Here is a 14,089-nt window from a genome sequence, read left to right as displayed (position 1 = left end):
TACCTATGGAGGCAAGTTCTAGAAAACAAAAAGAACAAGAGAACTTAAGTGAGAACCAGAAATCAGAAAGCATCTGTTAAATTGGTGCCCATTTGAAGCAGCTTTGTCCTTTGCAGAAACTTAGCTGTCCCATGAGGTTTCTGGGGTTGTAGTCTACAGATTTCCTTAGTGACATTTATGGTATTCTGTTTCCACCTGCAGGGGGTTGCCTGAACCCGGTAAGAATTACTGAACTGTAAGCACTGTTAACAATTCCTCATGAGTAAGAAAACAGAGCGAGGGCCAAGAGATCGGTGCAAACATGAGGAAAATGCCACTGCTTTCATATACCTCAGCTGAGTACAGACTCTTGCAGAAGCTGTAGTACACTGAAACATTTTCAAGAAGGAGAATCTTGTGGAGGAGGCCTGCTAGAGCTTAAAGATGTGCAATTGTAACATGAACTATTCATATCGTGTGCTTTTTTGAGGGGTCTGATGTAGTGAGTCGTGAGAACGATGATGGGTTTTGTGGGCAATGGAGAAAGGAGTACTGTAATTTCTGTTTTCCGTGGTTGGCTCCATGTAGCTTTTGCTTTTTAATTACCAAGAGTAACTTCACCATGAAGCTGTCCTCACTACTCATTATTCTGCAGTGTGAGCTGAGTATCTTAGATGCTTTGAAGAAGATGATCTGCAAATCTCTGTGTGTAGAAGAGGCAGGTATGAATTAGTCCAAGCTTGGAAACATACAAAGGCAAAGGAGGTAAAGGAGATATAGCAGGAAGTTTGGATTTTAGATTTTAGTTGAATTTAAAAAGTAGGCTTGGCATTTTAACATTAAAGAAGCTTTTTTATTTCTTGAGAAAAGTGGCAAAAGAATGTCTGCCTTCTCTAGAAACAGACCCTTTGTGGTAACAAATTGAACTATAGAATCTGTCAGTGTTGCTGCACAGACTGCATGTGATCCAGGCAATGAAACGGTAAAGATCTTTCTGCTTTGGAAAGCTATATTTGCTCCACTGAAGGAGTTAAACTTGCTGGCTGTGTTGTATCCATCTCAGGTGTTGAAAGATCTGCTTTTGGAAATCCAGGGCCTGGCCTCAAAGATGGACGTATTTGAAAGAGGGGAAAAATTAACCCAGCTGTTTTAATATTTTTAAGTTGTAATGCCTCAGATTATTCTGTGTAATCGTGAGGGATTTGGTGATATATGGAGATTTAATTAACTGTCAAAGATGCAAATGTTGTATATGGAAACTTCTATCTTAGAAACCACAGACTGTAGCAATTAGTGTCAGATGCATCAGTGTGTCTTGCCACTCCTACTTTTTATTTTCTGCTATTAATCAATATTAAAACCATTAATCTATCCCTGTACAGTAATTTCAGCAAAATCTTTTCTCCTGTTGGAATTGCATGTTCCAATTCACATCATTATTAGTTAGAATATACCCGAACCAGGAAGTGTCTGGGATGTCTTGCTTCTGGCAGTAACCATTAACTTGATCACATAAAAGCAGGCGGCTTGTCATCTAGTGATGACCTGTGTACCTAAAAGTATCTTTAACACACATAGTCACTCAAGAGTAATTTTATTTGATTTGCTACAGTAGTAGTCAGCCTTTCCACTCAACACAGGTGGTTGGTGTGGAGTCCATATCAGAGCTGGCTGGTGGGGTGAGAACAGGTCACAGTACTGGGTAGGTCTTATGCTAAACAGATCAGATAGATGAGAGGTGGGCTAACAAACAGTGAGGACAGACTTTCTAAGCGATGGCAGAGTCATAATCTGTAAAGAAGTCAAAGATCTTGAACTAAGCACTGAAAGAACTGAACCACAGCTGCTTTCTTCTTAGCTCTTTTTCTCCCACTAGACAAGTTTTCTCTCCACACCCTTATTTTCCATAGTCACTCACCGTCTCCCCAGCATTACAGGCTCTGGAAAATGCTCAGTTTTAACACAAGAAGCCTGACCTATAGAGGCACACGTGGTTTCCTACCATGACAGGGTTTTAGTCTCCAGTTTTTCTTAGTATTTTCACTCTACTTATCTCTTAGAAGCACTAGTATGAAACCAATCAATAGTACCTGACATATTTGCACTTTACGTCAGAAACTGCACTTTACGTCCATGAAACTCATTATTGGACAGAAATTACATCCCCTGATGTCACTTGCCAGGAACTTCCTAGTTGCTTTGATGTGTTCAATCAGTTAAAATAGCTAAATGCTACTTCTGCCATCATGTGCAGTCAGCACAGGACAAGCCAGCTGTAATTTGCAAGTCCTGTGAATGCAGCTGGGTACCACTCTTTGTGCTGAGGAGTCCTGTCTGAGGTAGACACTTTGGATGTCTCTAGTCTTCTATTAGACCACCTGTGTCACTTAAAGGCTTGAGGTCATTTATTGTCTTGCTGCACAGCAGAGAGGTCAGTGCTCTGACCCTAACTTTGTAGAAATACATGAAGAGGACAGGCTTTTCCCATCTTTAGAAAGAAGAGGAAGGGATCGATAATCAATCAGGTAACAGGGAACATGAGCTTGAAGTGGTGGATGGAAGTGCAGACAACTATGTCTTGGAGTGCACAGCTTTTTGTGGCTTGACTTATCATTGTATTTGCAGTGTTTCAGGGACAGAGCACAAGGGCTGAAGGAGGGTGATGAGCCTAGAATAGTGTGGTATGCAGTCACAGACGTGCAAGCAGGCAGTGACTATCTCACCACATCCTCTTAAGCATTATGATGGCTAAAACAGGGCTTGGTGTATTCACCAGGAAGAAGCATTGCTAAGAATAGCTGTCTTATGGAGGTGATGTCCTTTAACCTTGTGTCTGCTTAAACATATATTCAAAATCAGGAGGATGCCTGGGAGAGCAGCTGGATGATTTGTGTTGATCAAAATTATGGCACTGATGATTCCTCCTGTCAAACCAGCTCAAATAGCAAGTTTTCTTGAAGGACGGGGTCAGTGCACTGTGCTATGGACTTCTGTTGAAACTGAAGCTGATTCCCATGTCCTAGGGAACAGGTGGCAACCAAGAAGACACATGAATCCTGAGGGAAAAGCTAACAGAAGGCAGCTGCCTGCTGGGTGGTCTGTGTGCACAGACGCCTCTGAAGGAGGAGGTGGAAAGAGAGAGAAGGATTGTCTGCACCCAGCTGGAAGAGTCTTCCTATCCAGAGTTTTACGTGTCTGATTTATGTTTTGCTAACACCCGGGGAAAATCCTGTTGCATCTGCTAGTAACACCGTTCTGTCTGGAAAGTCTGGTAATCAGTGTGTTCTGAAACACTTTTGGAGGCTGTAGGGAATCCTTCTTGGGCTAAAATACCCTGTACGGAACTTTCTGAAGTGAACAGTAACTTTGAAGATGAAGTGGACAGTGGGCAAAGTGCATTTCACATGCTGTTGGTTTAAAAGCTTGCTCCAGCGAGTTTCTGCATTTGTTGGAACCACAGAGCTTGCCTCAGACTTTTTACAACAAAGACAACACCTTCTCCTTGTTTCCTGGTTCTTGCTCTTGATAGAAGAAATCAAGTGACATACCTCCCTGGGGAAATGATTTTTACACTCCTTCCTTGAATATGGTGGAGAAAATTTGATTAGTGCAGTGGGACATTATGAAAAATGATACTTAAATACTGGTGAGGAAATGGCTCTTCTCAGTCACTGTGTTCCGACAGGTTCATTCAGGCATTGAATTATGAAAGGTGGTGGCACAGTTCTCGACTTGTTCTCATTAAGGCCTCTAACCTGGATACTTTAGTGTCAATGGATGCTACTTTTGGCATGCAGGTTTTGTAGGTTGTGGCTGGAAGTTGTTCAAAATCTACCTTATTTTTGTCCCAAGAGTTGTACTGGTTCATTTAAAAGTGCAAATCACAAGCTTGCACACCACCTTCACTATGCACATACATTGCACCGTCCATTAGCATATATGTATTACTGGTTGGTAGAGTGTGAGTTTCTTTCAGTAGGGAAAGATGTCTCATTGTAAAAAATATATGTAGATTTATGGACATTTTTACATCTTCAGAGGCTTTTTCAGTGCATTACCCCAATCCTCACATGAGGCAAACTAAGTTACTGTTATCTTTAGTTTTTCAGATGGATAAAAATGCAGAGGGGTTGCAATGCCTGCAGGTACACAGAAGGCCTGTGGAGTTGTCAGGATTAGCTCCTGATTAGTGAGCTGTGTGAGGCATCATCTGGGGACTATCGCTCTGCATCCCACACCAGCAGCTGGCTCATCTGCCCCTCCTAGAAGATGCTGAGCTCTTTGGTTTCTGGTTTGTGTTTGCTCTCATGGATAGCTCAGTGCTTGGGTTTTGGTTTGGTTTTTTTTTCAGATAGTGAGCACAACAAAGTGGGACAGAGTTTGGGCCTTTTATGTTTGAAATTTTGGGTAGGGAGGATGGTGATTAAAAGACAGTAGTATTATATTTGGTGTTTGGAGGCAAGGGCCTCCTTTGCAAGAGCGACCAAACTTGCCCATTATGCTGGGGTTTAGCCATCATTTCATGCCGTAAGTAGAAGTACGTTAGAGCCTCCGACTGCCCAAATGACTGTAGACTTTCTCCATCTGTCAGTGGGTGGCCACTTGTGGAAGTGGGAATGGCCAGATATGGGCCCAAGCCAAAGCTGCCGTCTCCATGTTTCTCTGCCAGCCAGAGCTATGCACAGCTGGCTGACAGCTGGGACAGGTCAGGGGGACTGCATTTTTGGATCATTACAAGCCTGTCGAGAAGAGACACACCAAGAGTAATATGTTTTCAAACTCTGCCTTAGCAGATGGCTTGTTAGTCCAAGGAAAGCAAAATGGCCATGCATCAACCTTTGTACAGCTGGCTGACATGCATCCTGCAGTGCCAGCAACCCTGGCAGCCCCTCGAGGAACCAGGCAGTTTCTGTCTTATCCAAATGAAGGTGTATTATGCTGGCTTGGCTTGAAGCCACTCCATTCTGAGTATAGTCTGCTTCCCTGGACTTTGAGGTTTTCAAAGGCGAAGTTACCCTCTGAGCTGCGCCTAGATGTATGTGGCAGTCACACATACATGCGCGCACAGACAATGTTTTTGGCAGATTCAAGCCTAATCACTTTCACATTTAGTATCCTGAACCAGTCAGTTTGCTCTCTCAGCAAACAAGCCTCATTATAGTGTTGTTTGGAATAGACCATCTTTCATCGATGTGTTTGTTCATCACCTGGCACAGTGGAGTCCTGACATAAGGCAGGTTGCTAGGCACACAGAGTTATTTATAGTGGCAAATACTGCTGGTTCAACCTCTGTTACTGGTCTTCCTTTCAGTTGAGCATTCCTAGGGCAATCGCAAAAAAATTATTCCTATTTATAGTAATATCTCCCATGCTACTTTGTATCCTATTCCAATGATAAATTCAGAGACAGGGTTTGAGAGAGACCTGCCAGTATGATGTCCTGATCCCCATATGGGGCTTTTAGCAGTGGTGCTGCAGTACATCAGATGAGAGCAGTATGCCAGCACCTCTTGGCAGAGCTTTCTGATGATGCAGTCTGTTCACATATGTTAATGGTAGCAGGTGATACTCAGCCATCTAAGAGTTAGGAAGTCTCAAATCTAATAAATGATTGCTTATCCAAAACCCCAGCTCAGTGATATTCTCCAGGTCTTAGTCAGCAAACTGTTTGCCTCAACACATGACTGAAGACACCTCAGTACAGCAACTGAGCCCTAAAGCAGATGGGAAACGTGGTGGTTCTTGTTCCTGTGGTTATTACTTGTCAGCCTTTCCATGCTAATGTGGTCTGTGCTTCTAGCTGACCTGTTTATTGTACCCTTTTTAGTCCTTTGGCAGTCTTTTCAGCATTTTCTTAAGACTTTCTAGGGTAACATCCACGAGTACTACCATTTCTTTCTCTGCCACACACATTCATCTCTCTGTTACGTTGTATTGCTCCTCCAACTCCACTTCTTCCTTCCCATCAGCCTCCTTTCCTTGCAATATCCCTTACCTGAGCTACCTTGTTATACCATAGCAAACGTGTTTTAATGAAGCTCTGTGTCAGTACTAAACAAGATGTAACTACATTTCTTGACAGGTGCAAGCAAAACTGGGATCAGAAAGTTACTTTTGGGAACTCTGAGAGTGCATTCAGCTGTGGAAAGGTTCATGACACTATTGGGAAAGTAGGTCAGCATCATCCTAATGTACTTGTATGCATTGATGAGGAAATTGTCTTTTGCTTAAATAGTTCTGTTAGTATTGGAGAGTAACATTTCATTGCCTAGACCTTGGCAAGCCAAGTCAAAAGAAATGCTGGCTGATTCCAGCCTGAGCCCAAGCCTGGTGACATGAATGAGAGGTGCTAGCTGATTCTGGTGAACTTTAGATTCGGTAAGCACCAACACCACCTGATAAAGCTCACATCAAGCCATCTCAGTCCAGAGCTCTCTGGGGGACAAGTTAAGGTGAGGGGATGTAAGCCTCCCTGCCCTTACCCACAGGGAGCATGTGCAGCCCTCGTGTGGGCAGTCTGCCTCATCCCCAGGCTCTGACCCAGTGGAAGGCAATTGGCACAGCGCTCACAGAAACTTATTTTTGTCACTGGATTGTAAGGGTCAGAAAACGGGGGCAAAGAGGGTGGGTGGTGACTGGATGAAGGTTTCTCTCATGGGCCTAGGGGCTGCAAGGTGAGATGCCAGTGCTGTTTTCCAGCATAGGTTTGCATTGTGCATGTGGGAGTACTCCATCCTTTTAGCCCCAGAGAGATCTCAGTCCCTGTTTGTTTCGGGGACAGCCCCAGAGACAGCCTCAAACTCCAGCTCTCTGCCGGGAAGGGCAAATGTCACCTTAAATGCAAAATGATGATGAGAGCTGAATGAGCAGTGCTTCTCCCTTTCCAAGGAAGTTCTTGGGACTTCAGAATATTCTTACTCTGTGCTGGTCCTTCTCAGACGATCTGAGAAGGCAACAAGAAACCCCAGAGGTAAAAGTTCCCTACCCAGGAGCAGTCTGTGTGCCGCTCCGTCCAGGCCTGGAGTATGAACCTGACCTCCGTACCATGGCAGAGTGCCCGGATTCATGCTTACAAAGGCAGTGCGCTCTTGGTCTTCTCTGACGGAGCTCCTTCCCTTAGGATAAGTGGTGAAATAATCATTGGAACAAGGACCTGACCCAGGTTTTCCACAGGCCAGGTGAGAGCCTGACCCACAAGGTAACAAGGTCAGTTTTGCTCCAAGCCAGTGTATATTCATTGTCTGTCTGAACAGGATCAGTTCCAAAGAGGGAGGTTGAGAAAGGTGGGTCAGGAAAATGCCTATCCCGTGCTAGTGAGTATTTTTATGCATGGTGAGGACAAGCATAATGCCAAACTGAAGTGAGGTGAGGAGGCTACATCTCCTCTCAGTAGTTCACACCCAAATGGAATTAATACAGCGCTTTTCCCCTGCTCACAGGACACAAATCTCCATCAGACAGCAATTCACTGCCTCCTGATTCTGTGATGTGTGTTCAGTATGCATTGTGCATTCCATGTAGATATGTCATTATAGATCTCTCTTGCTTTTGATACTTAGAGCAATGAAAGCCAGTGCCTGGCCTCCTTCCCCCTCCCCGACTCTATCTGGTTTTCTTTCCCGTAAGCTATTCCCTACAATAGAGGTTTCAAGTGGCAGAAGGAAATATACTTATGGGATTTTCTAACACATATAGTATACTGTAAATTACACAGCCTTCTATCTGACAGCCAAACTGATTTCAGAAATATCCGCGTAAATAATATTTACAGTGAGTTACAAAATGCACCTCGCAGTCCCCCATAAATATGACAACTCTTCAAAACTGAGACCGTTTGCACAAGGAACAAAGCAAAACACTGAATCACTGCTGTGGTTCTTGCCAGTCTGACACAGAATGCATTATTTACCAGCAAATGTTAGCTTTCCCACATCTCATAATGTTGGTATTTCACATAACAGGTGGGAATTGTGTCTTTAATTCTTTTGTGTTCAGTGTCTGGATTTGGAAGTGAAAAGAATTCAAAACTCAGATGAGGGAGGAATCATCCTTTGGTGACTTAGGGATTCCAGTTGCAGGTAAATCAGTTGAAAGGTTTTACTCTCATTAGTAGTCAGATGATGATCGACAGTTATGCCGTGGTGCTGTGCTTTATTCTGATGTGGCAGGGGAAAGGTGGGAACGTGTAATCTGGCAGTACAGCACTCCTTGCAACGAGAGTGTTTGTTCCAAGTGCAGAGCACCTCTTTGACATCGTTCTGTCCTCAGGTTTTTCACGAGCTTTATCAAGCAGTAGCTGTTCTTTTCCTCACTGAACAGAAACATAAACTGAGTCTTAGACAGGGGAAGTGCCTTGCTGAGGTCATCTAGTTACGCGTTGGCAGAGTACAGGTGAGAACCCAAACCTCCATATACCAATAGCCCATCAACTGCCTTCTCTTCTCTTCTCTTCAGCATGTGCCGAGGATGCCCAGTGTCTCATCTCATTGCACCCGTTCTCTGAGCCTAGCAGACCTCAGTGATAAGGTACCTCAAAAAGAAAGATCACCCCACCCAATATCCTCATCACTGCACATCCCCCCATCTTGCATTGTAGAAACATGTGCATGGTTTTAGTTGGTAAGTTCTCTAATGTCTGTGGCAGGATGAGTTTTAGTCATGCTTCTAGATGAATTGTAAAGTAGAACACATATAGTGCCCTACGAATGTGTATATTTACGTCACTGCAGTAGTGATAACTGCACTAATAAAAGCATTGAACACACATTGCTCTGCTGTGTGTCACACACCTTTAAGCTTCTCTCCTCACTGTTCTCTCATCACAAACTGCCCTGGAGCACATTTGAACAGCAGGGTAAACCACCTCAAACAGCTCTTTTTTTTTTTTTTTTTTCCCCTTTTTTTGCCAAATATTTTTTAATACCCCTTTCTGAGGATCAATCATCTACACTTAAACACTTAGATAAAAAGGTAGAAAGAGGAATTTCAGTGGAAGAGAGCTGAGAGCGTTCCTGTAGGGGACACAACTCTAGAAGAGCAAGAGTGCAAAAGCCTCCAAAGATGGCATTTTTTTTTCATATCTCAAGAAACTGTTTCAAAGTGGTTTTGGCTCTGCATAACAATGCTTTTGGACACCTCATACCTGACTTCAGATACCGGTTGCCAAAGAAGCTTAGCAATACCCTCACTTGCCCAAGAGTGGTCCCAGACCATTCCTCAAGACACAGTCAAATCATCCAAAGCCTAGGTGCCAAGGCAGGAGGCACTTCAGCTGCTGACAGCATTTATCCCTGCTACCCTTCTGGTCTTTAGCACTCTGTTGAAAAATCCCCATGAGCTGAACAGCAGTTACAGGCAGCAACAGCACTGTGTGCTGTATCTCCTGGAGACATAATCCCACACTGCTGCTTCGTGCAGCACTGGGCAATGAAATCCCCAATGTGAGTTGTAGGGCATGTTTCCATTCAAAGCATTGGGACCTATCTCAGGGAAAGGTGAGTCCCGTAGTGATGTATGTTTCTTCATACCTGCCTACAGAGCTCTGAATCACACCACAAACAGGCCAAGAGCCCCACTTCTGAGTGTTGGCACCTGGCATGAAGGCAACTGCGCACAGTGCAGCTGAAATTCAAAATGGCTTAAGGCAAAAATGTCTATTTTTCCCTCTCAAGTGCAGGGCTTTCCTTGCTCCTCAGCCTGTACCCATATGATCTAAATGGGCTTCCTCTGAGACCTTTACAAACTTAAACCTGTACAGGTCTTCTCTTTCTTCATCGAATACACAGCGCTTGGGATTTGCCATGGAGCATCAGCACCGCATATGTTGTGGGGTATTCTTTGCTGTCACTAGTTGTCCCAGACTAGAGCAGGGGAGGGAAGGAAGAGTGCATTTGCATTTGTTCACTGGGTTATTACCGACGGCGGCCCGAGGTCTGTGGTTTTGGTTTGGTCCTTAGCAGTCTACAAGCAGAAGTTCCAGTCCTGCCAGAGTGCCCAAATGCTGAACTCAGTGTTCCCCTGCAGATACCGTGAGGCACACATATCATGGGAGGTGGCTAAGATCAGGTCTCTACTGCTATGGCTTTGGGGACAATGTCTCTGATGTCAAAGCTCTCCATATGGACCATAGGCTTCTTACATACAGCTCCTGGAGCTGGATGGAGCACATTCAGACCTTCTGCAAGTGTCTCAGTCAGTGAGCAATCATGAAATATCACATTGTTCCAGCACTCAGAAAGGCTCAGAAGAAAGCCCAGCAGCTAAACCCCCCATCAGGGCTGAAACGGGCTGTAGGTGAAGACACTACCTTCCAGAGCATAGCTCAAATGTGCGACCTCTCAGGAACTGACTCCAGCTATTCAAACAGTCCCCCAGGACCAGCACTACAAAGAGGAAGTCTTACTTCTCACTGTGATTTAGCTTAAAGACTCCAACGTGGCGATTATTCATGTGTTACAGAGAAGTATTACAGAGAGCACAAGAAGGCAGTTTTGAAACTATAAAAAATAATTTTGCTGTAATAGGATTTTTATAGAAGTCTAAGGTAGGCAAGGGACATTTCAGGATTTTATTAAAGCAAGTTAACATCAAAAGTACAAATCATATCAAGTGTGAAAGTCAATGCTATAGGTATAGGAAAAGTGAATCTCCTCCAGAAGTGTGTAAAAAACCAGCAGTTGTGAGGACAAGCACGTATATCTCTAGGCACAATAACTAAATACATGACACCTCGTAGCCAGGGAAGTTTTCATACAGTGTGGTACAGTGAACATATTCATGTCTCAGGCTGGCCTCCATTTAGTATTGCAGCATTCTGCAGTTAACGACTGTCTTTACAGAGGTCACCATTAGATCCCATTAAACTCTGTAACAGGCTGGTGGCAAACAGTCAGAAAATAATCAAGTGCCTGATGAGAAAGGCCACAATGCCTTGACACGGAGTTCATGTTACTAGATCACAGGGTAGTGTCTGACTTGGCAGCCAATTATGTTTCATCCGAAAATAAGAACGCCAGCACTGTTGGGGCGAGATGCACTGTCACCATGACTTGCACAGATATGAAGGAATAGGTATGGCCAAAGTCAATCAACATGCTCCTGAGTCCCATCAGGCCATAAAAATGATACTGCCTCAGTAAGGGAGAGGCATGGGAGGCGGATCAAACACTCATTACCCAGAGAGACTCCCACCAGGAAAAACAGGCAGCAATGTTCCTGTGTGGCAGAGGTGGGAAACTAAGGACTTGATTGCTTTGCTCAAAGGGGACAAGACTGCAAAGGAGCCCCAGACCTTGGTAGCCTCGGGGCAAGGGAACGTTCTGCTTCCTTGCAGGAGCAGCGCTGCTCGCTGGAGGGGCTCTGCAGCTCAGCACAGGGCCAGCCCTCCCTAGGGTGCTGAGGAGCCCTGCGCGCGCTGCAGTGCCGAGCAGCCGCTCAACAGCAGAGGGTGGCTCTCCCCTGGGGCCAGGGACGGTGAGAAACGCTAGGGAGCAAGAAGTCTGGCTCAGAGACATGGTGCACCCAACAAACGCGCAGGACGGCTCCTTGCACAGCTTTCAGTGCCACTGTCAGAAGGACTTCGGTCTGGAGAGGGAAGACTTGAGTTGCATCTTGGACCGCTTCTTTCTAGTAAATCCTTGCTTCTGACAAGCTGGGATTGCTTCTGACAAGCAAGAGCTTGCTTCTGAAGCTGATGCCAGCTTTAGCACACAGGATTGTCATCTCCTGTTTGTCCCCTATTTTCTTTTAAGCTTTGCTCAGATGTGACTTACAGCTGGTCAGTAGCTGTTCACGTGCTACATGAATGCCTGTTTGTAAGTTTAGGTGTACCCTTTGTGAAAACAACAAGGTGACCAAGTAGGAAAGGAAAAAGAAGGAGTGGCATGTTCCTCCAAGCTCTCACCCCAGCTTGACTCAGCTTGGGTGTTGTGTCAAAATGATGCCAGACACAGTAGATTGTCCCTGTGGGGACACTGTCCCACCCACTCTGCTGTATTTGAATGAACAGCAGTGTAATCAACATGGCATCGCTCAACTTCACAACGAACCCTCTGCTCACGTAAATAGCAATCCTGCCCCTCAGACCTCCTATCCTGGGCATCACAGCTTTGTTTTATAATATCTGCAAGTGTCTAAAACAGAAGTGTTGTCCTTTAACAACATAAAGCACAGGCAAGTGCCCCCCAGAAAACGCCACCGCTTTGAAAAGCAGTCATGACCTGGCCCCTCAGTTTGTACACATTTAAAATAGCCAACATATAATACCACAGGAGCCATTCAAATGTTGTGCTGCTCCCGCCAGTCTCTGTTAGCATCTTCCTGCACGCTCATCCCCAGAAATCTCCTCCCCAGCCCCCAGCTGCTCTCCCTGTTTGTGGGTGCAGCTGCACCCCAGCGATGCAGACGGCAAGCCTAAAAACCAGAAGGCGCTGGAGCAGACCAACAGACCCTGCTGTTACTGAGGAGGATGCTCAGCAAGCTTCGAGCCAACTCAGTGATTATCTCGCCCTTGGGAAAGAGGCTACTTTGCAGCAGCACAGCCGCACTGCAGGAAATCGAGTGAGGTCCTGTCCTCCCTACACAGAGCAAGGAGGATCTCGGCAAGATGCTGGAGGTCTTGGGTGAGTTTTTGCTAGCAAAGTGAGAGACGCTCATGGGGCAGGGTTAAGGGTTAATGTTTCAAGCAGAGCAGAAATCCACCCCATGGACTCATACCCAACTGGCTGGCCCTCACCCTGAGCTGCTCCCAACACACACTGACAAACTGGGAGTGAGTTTTAAAAAGCAACAGCTTTATTCAAAAGCCCCAGATTAAAAAGCTCCAGCTGCATTGTGCAGGACTGTTTCCAGCTAGACTCTCCTTCCATGCCAGCAGCAGCAGAAGGCAGAAAGAACCCCAAAGCACAGAAAATACTCCAGAATGGTCTATGGGACTTCTTCAAGTAAGATCATGCACAACAGCTTGTTTTCCAGGTACCAGCACACCTGTGACCTTGGTTGGCAAATCTGGCATAGATTCCCCATGCTCCTGAGAGATCAGTGACTGATATGGTTTCCTTTGGGATTGTGTTTTAACTAGGTATGAGAAGCTCTATTTTGAGAATAACCACAGTGGCTCAACCTCACTTCTCTTGCTCCAGCATGACATGACTTGATCACATCTCCTCTCACTGTTTTTCCCCAGACAGGCTCCATTTTTTCACAAACCTTACCAGTGAGCTCAGCAAAAGCAACCTCATCCACCATACGTATCTACGGAAGTCAGACCAGGCCCCTTCAGGTAGGTCCTGAAGTGTCTTGGCAGGACCCTAAGGAATCGGTGGCTCACCCAGGGACTGGCTGTGCTGCAGCTGTCCTGAGGATGACTAAAGGCCTTCAGACAGGCCACCAGACAGGGACCTTCTCTGCAGCTGTAGGATTTTCTCCATCCCCTGTTCACTTGGTGTCTCTGAGAAGGGCTGCTCTGACCACCCTCCGTTCACTCCTGGAACCTCTGGGAATGGGACCACTGAGAAAGGTGTGTGACTCTCTGCTATGCTTCCTGCATCCACATCTCTTCCTTAATGCCATCTGTTTTCTCTCTGCACTTCTTGATTAATTGTCTGCTCACCTCCCTCTTCTTCCACAGTTGCCCAGTTGCTTTTCTCACCCTAGCATTAGCACCAGTAATGTCAGCTCTTGTTTCTATCAGGGAACAAATTATTCAGGGAGGTGTAGAGTTCAATGCAAGGTTTTCCTTCAGAGCAGAAAAATATTCAATAATTAGCATGTCATATTTGATTGTGGCTCTGTAGATCCTGCCACATCTAGACTTGGGGCTGCTGGTTGCAGCTGGGAGCTATTGCCCTGTTTCCTGGCCTGAGTGTTCTTCCAGGCAGCATTTTTTCTACGTAACATTTTCTTGTGCCTTAGACTCCTTATGGAGATGTGAGTGTAGGATTTGCAGCTCTCTGTCTCCCTTCGCTTCCCCCATTTGATCTGGTGATCTGCAGTCCTGGTTAGTTCGTGTTTTGTCTTTCCCTTGCATAAGGGTGCTCAATCTAGGTCACAGGATGAGCCAGACATGCCCTCTGGACGTTGCAGTGTCTGTCTTCAATGGGAGCACTCCTTC

This window comes from Mycteria americana, chromosome Z (assembly GCF_035582795.1).
Source record: "Mycteria americana isolate JAX WOST 10 ecotype Jacksonville Zoo and Gardens chromosome Z, USCA_MyAme_1.0, whole genome shotgun sequence".
NCBI classification, from domain to species: Eukaryota; Metazoa; Chordata; class Aves; order Ciconiiformes; family Ciconiidae; genus Mycteria; species Mycteria americana.
This window is presented reverse-complemented; position numbering follows the sequence as displayed.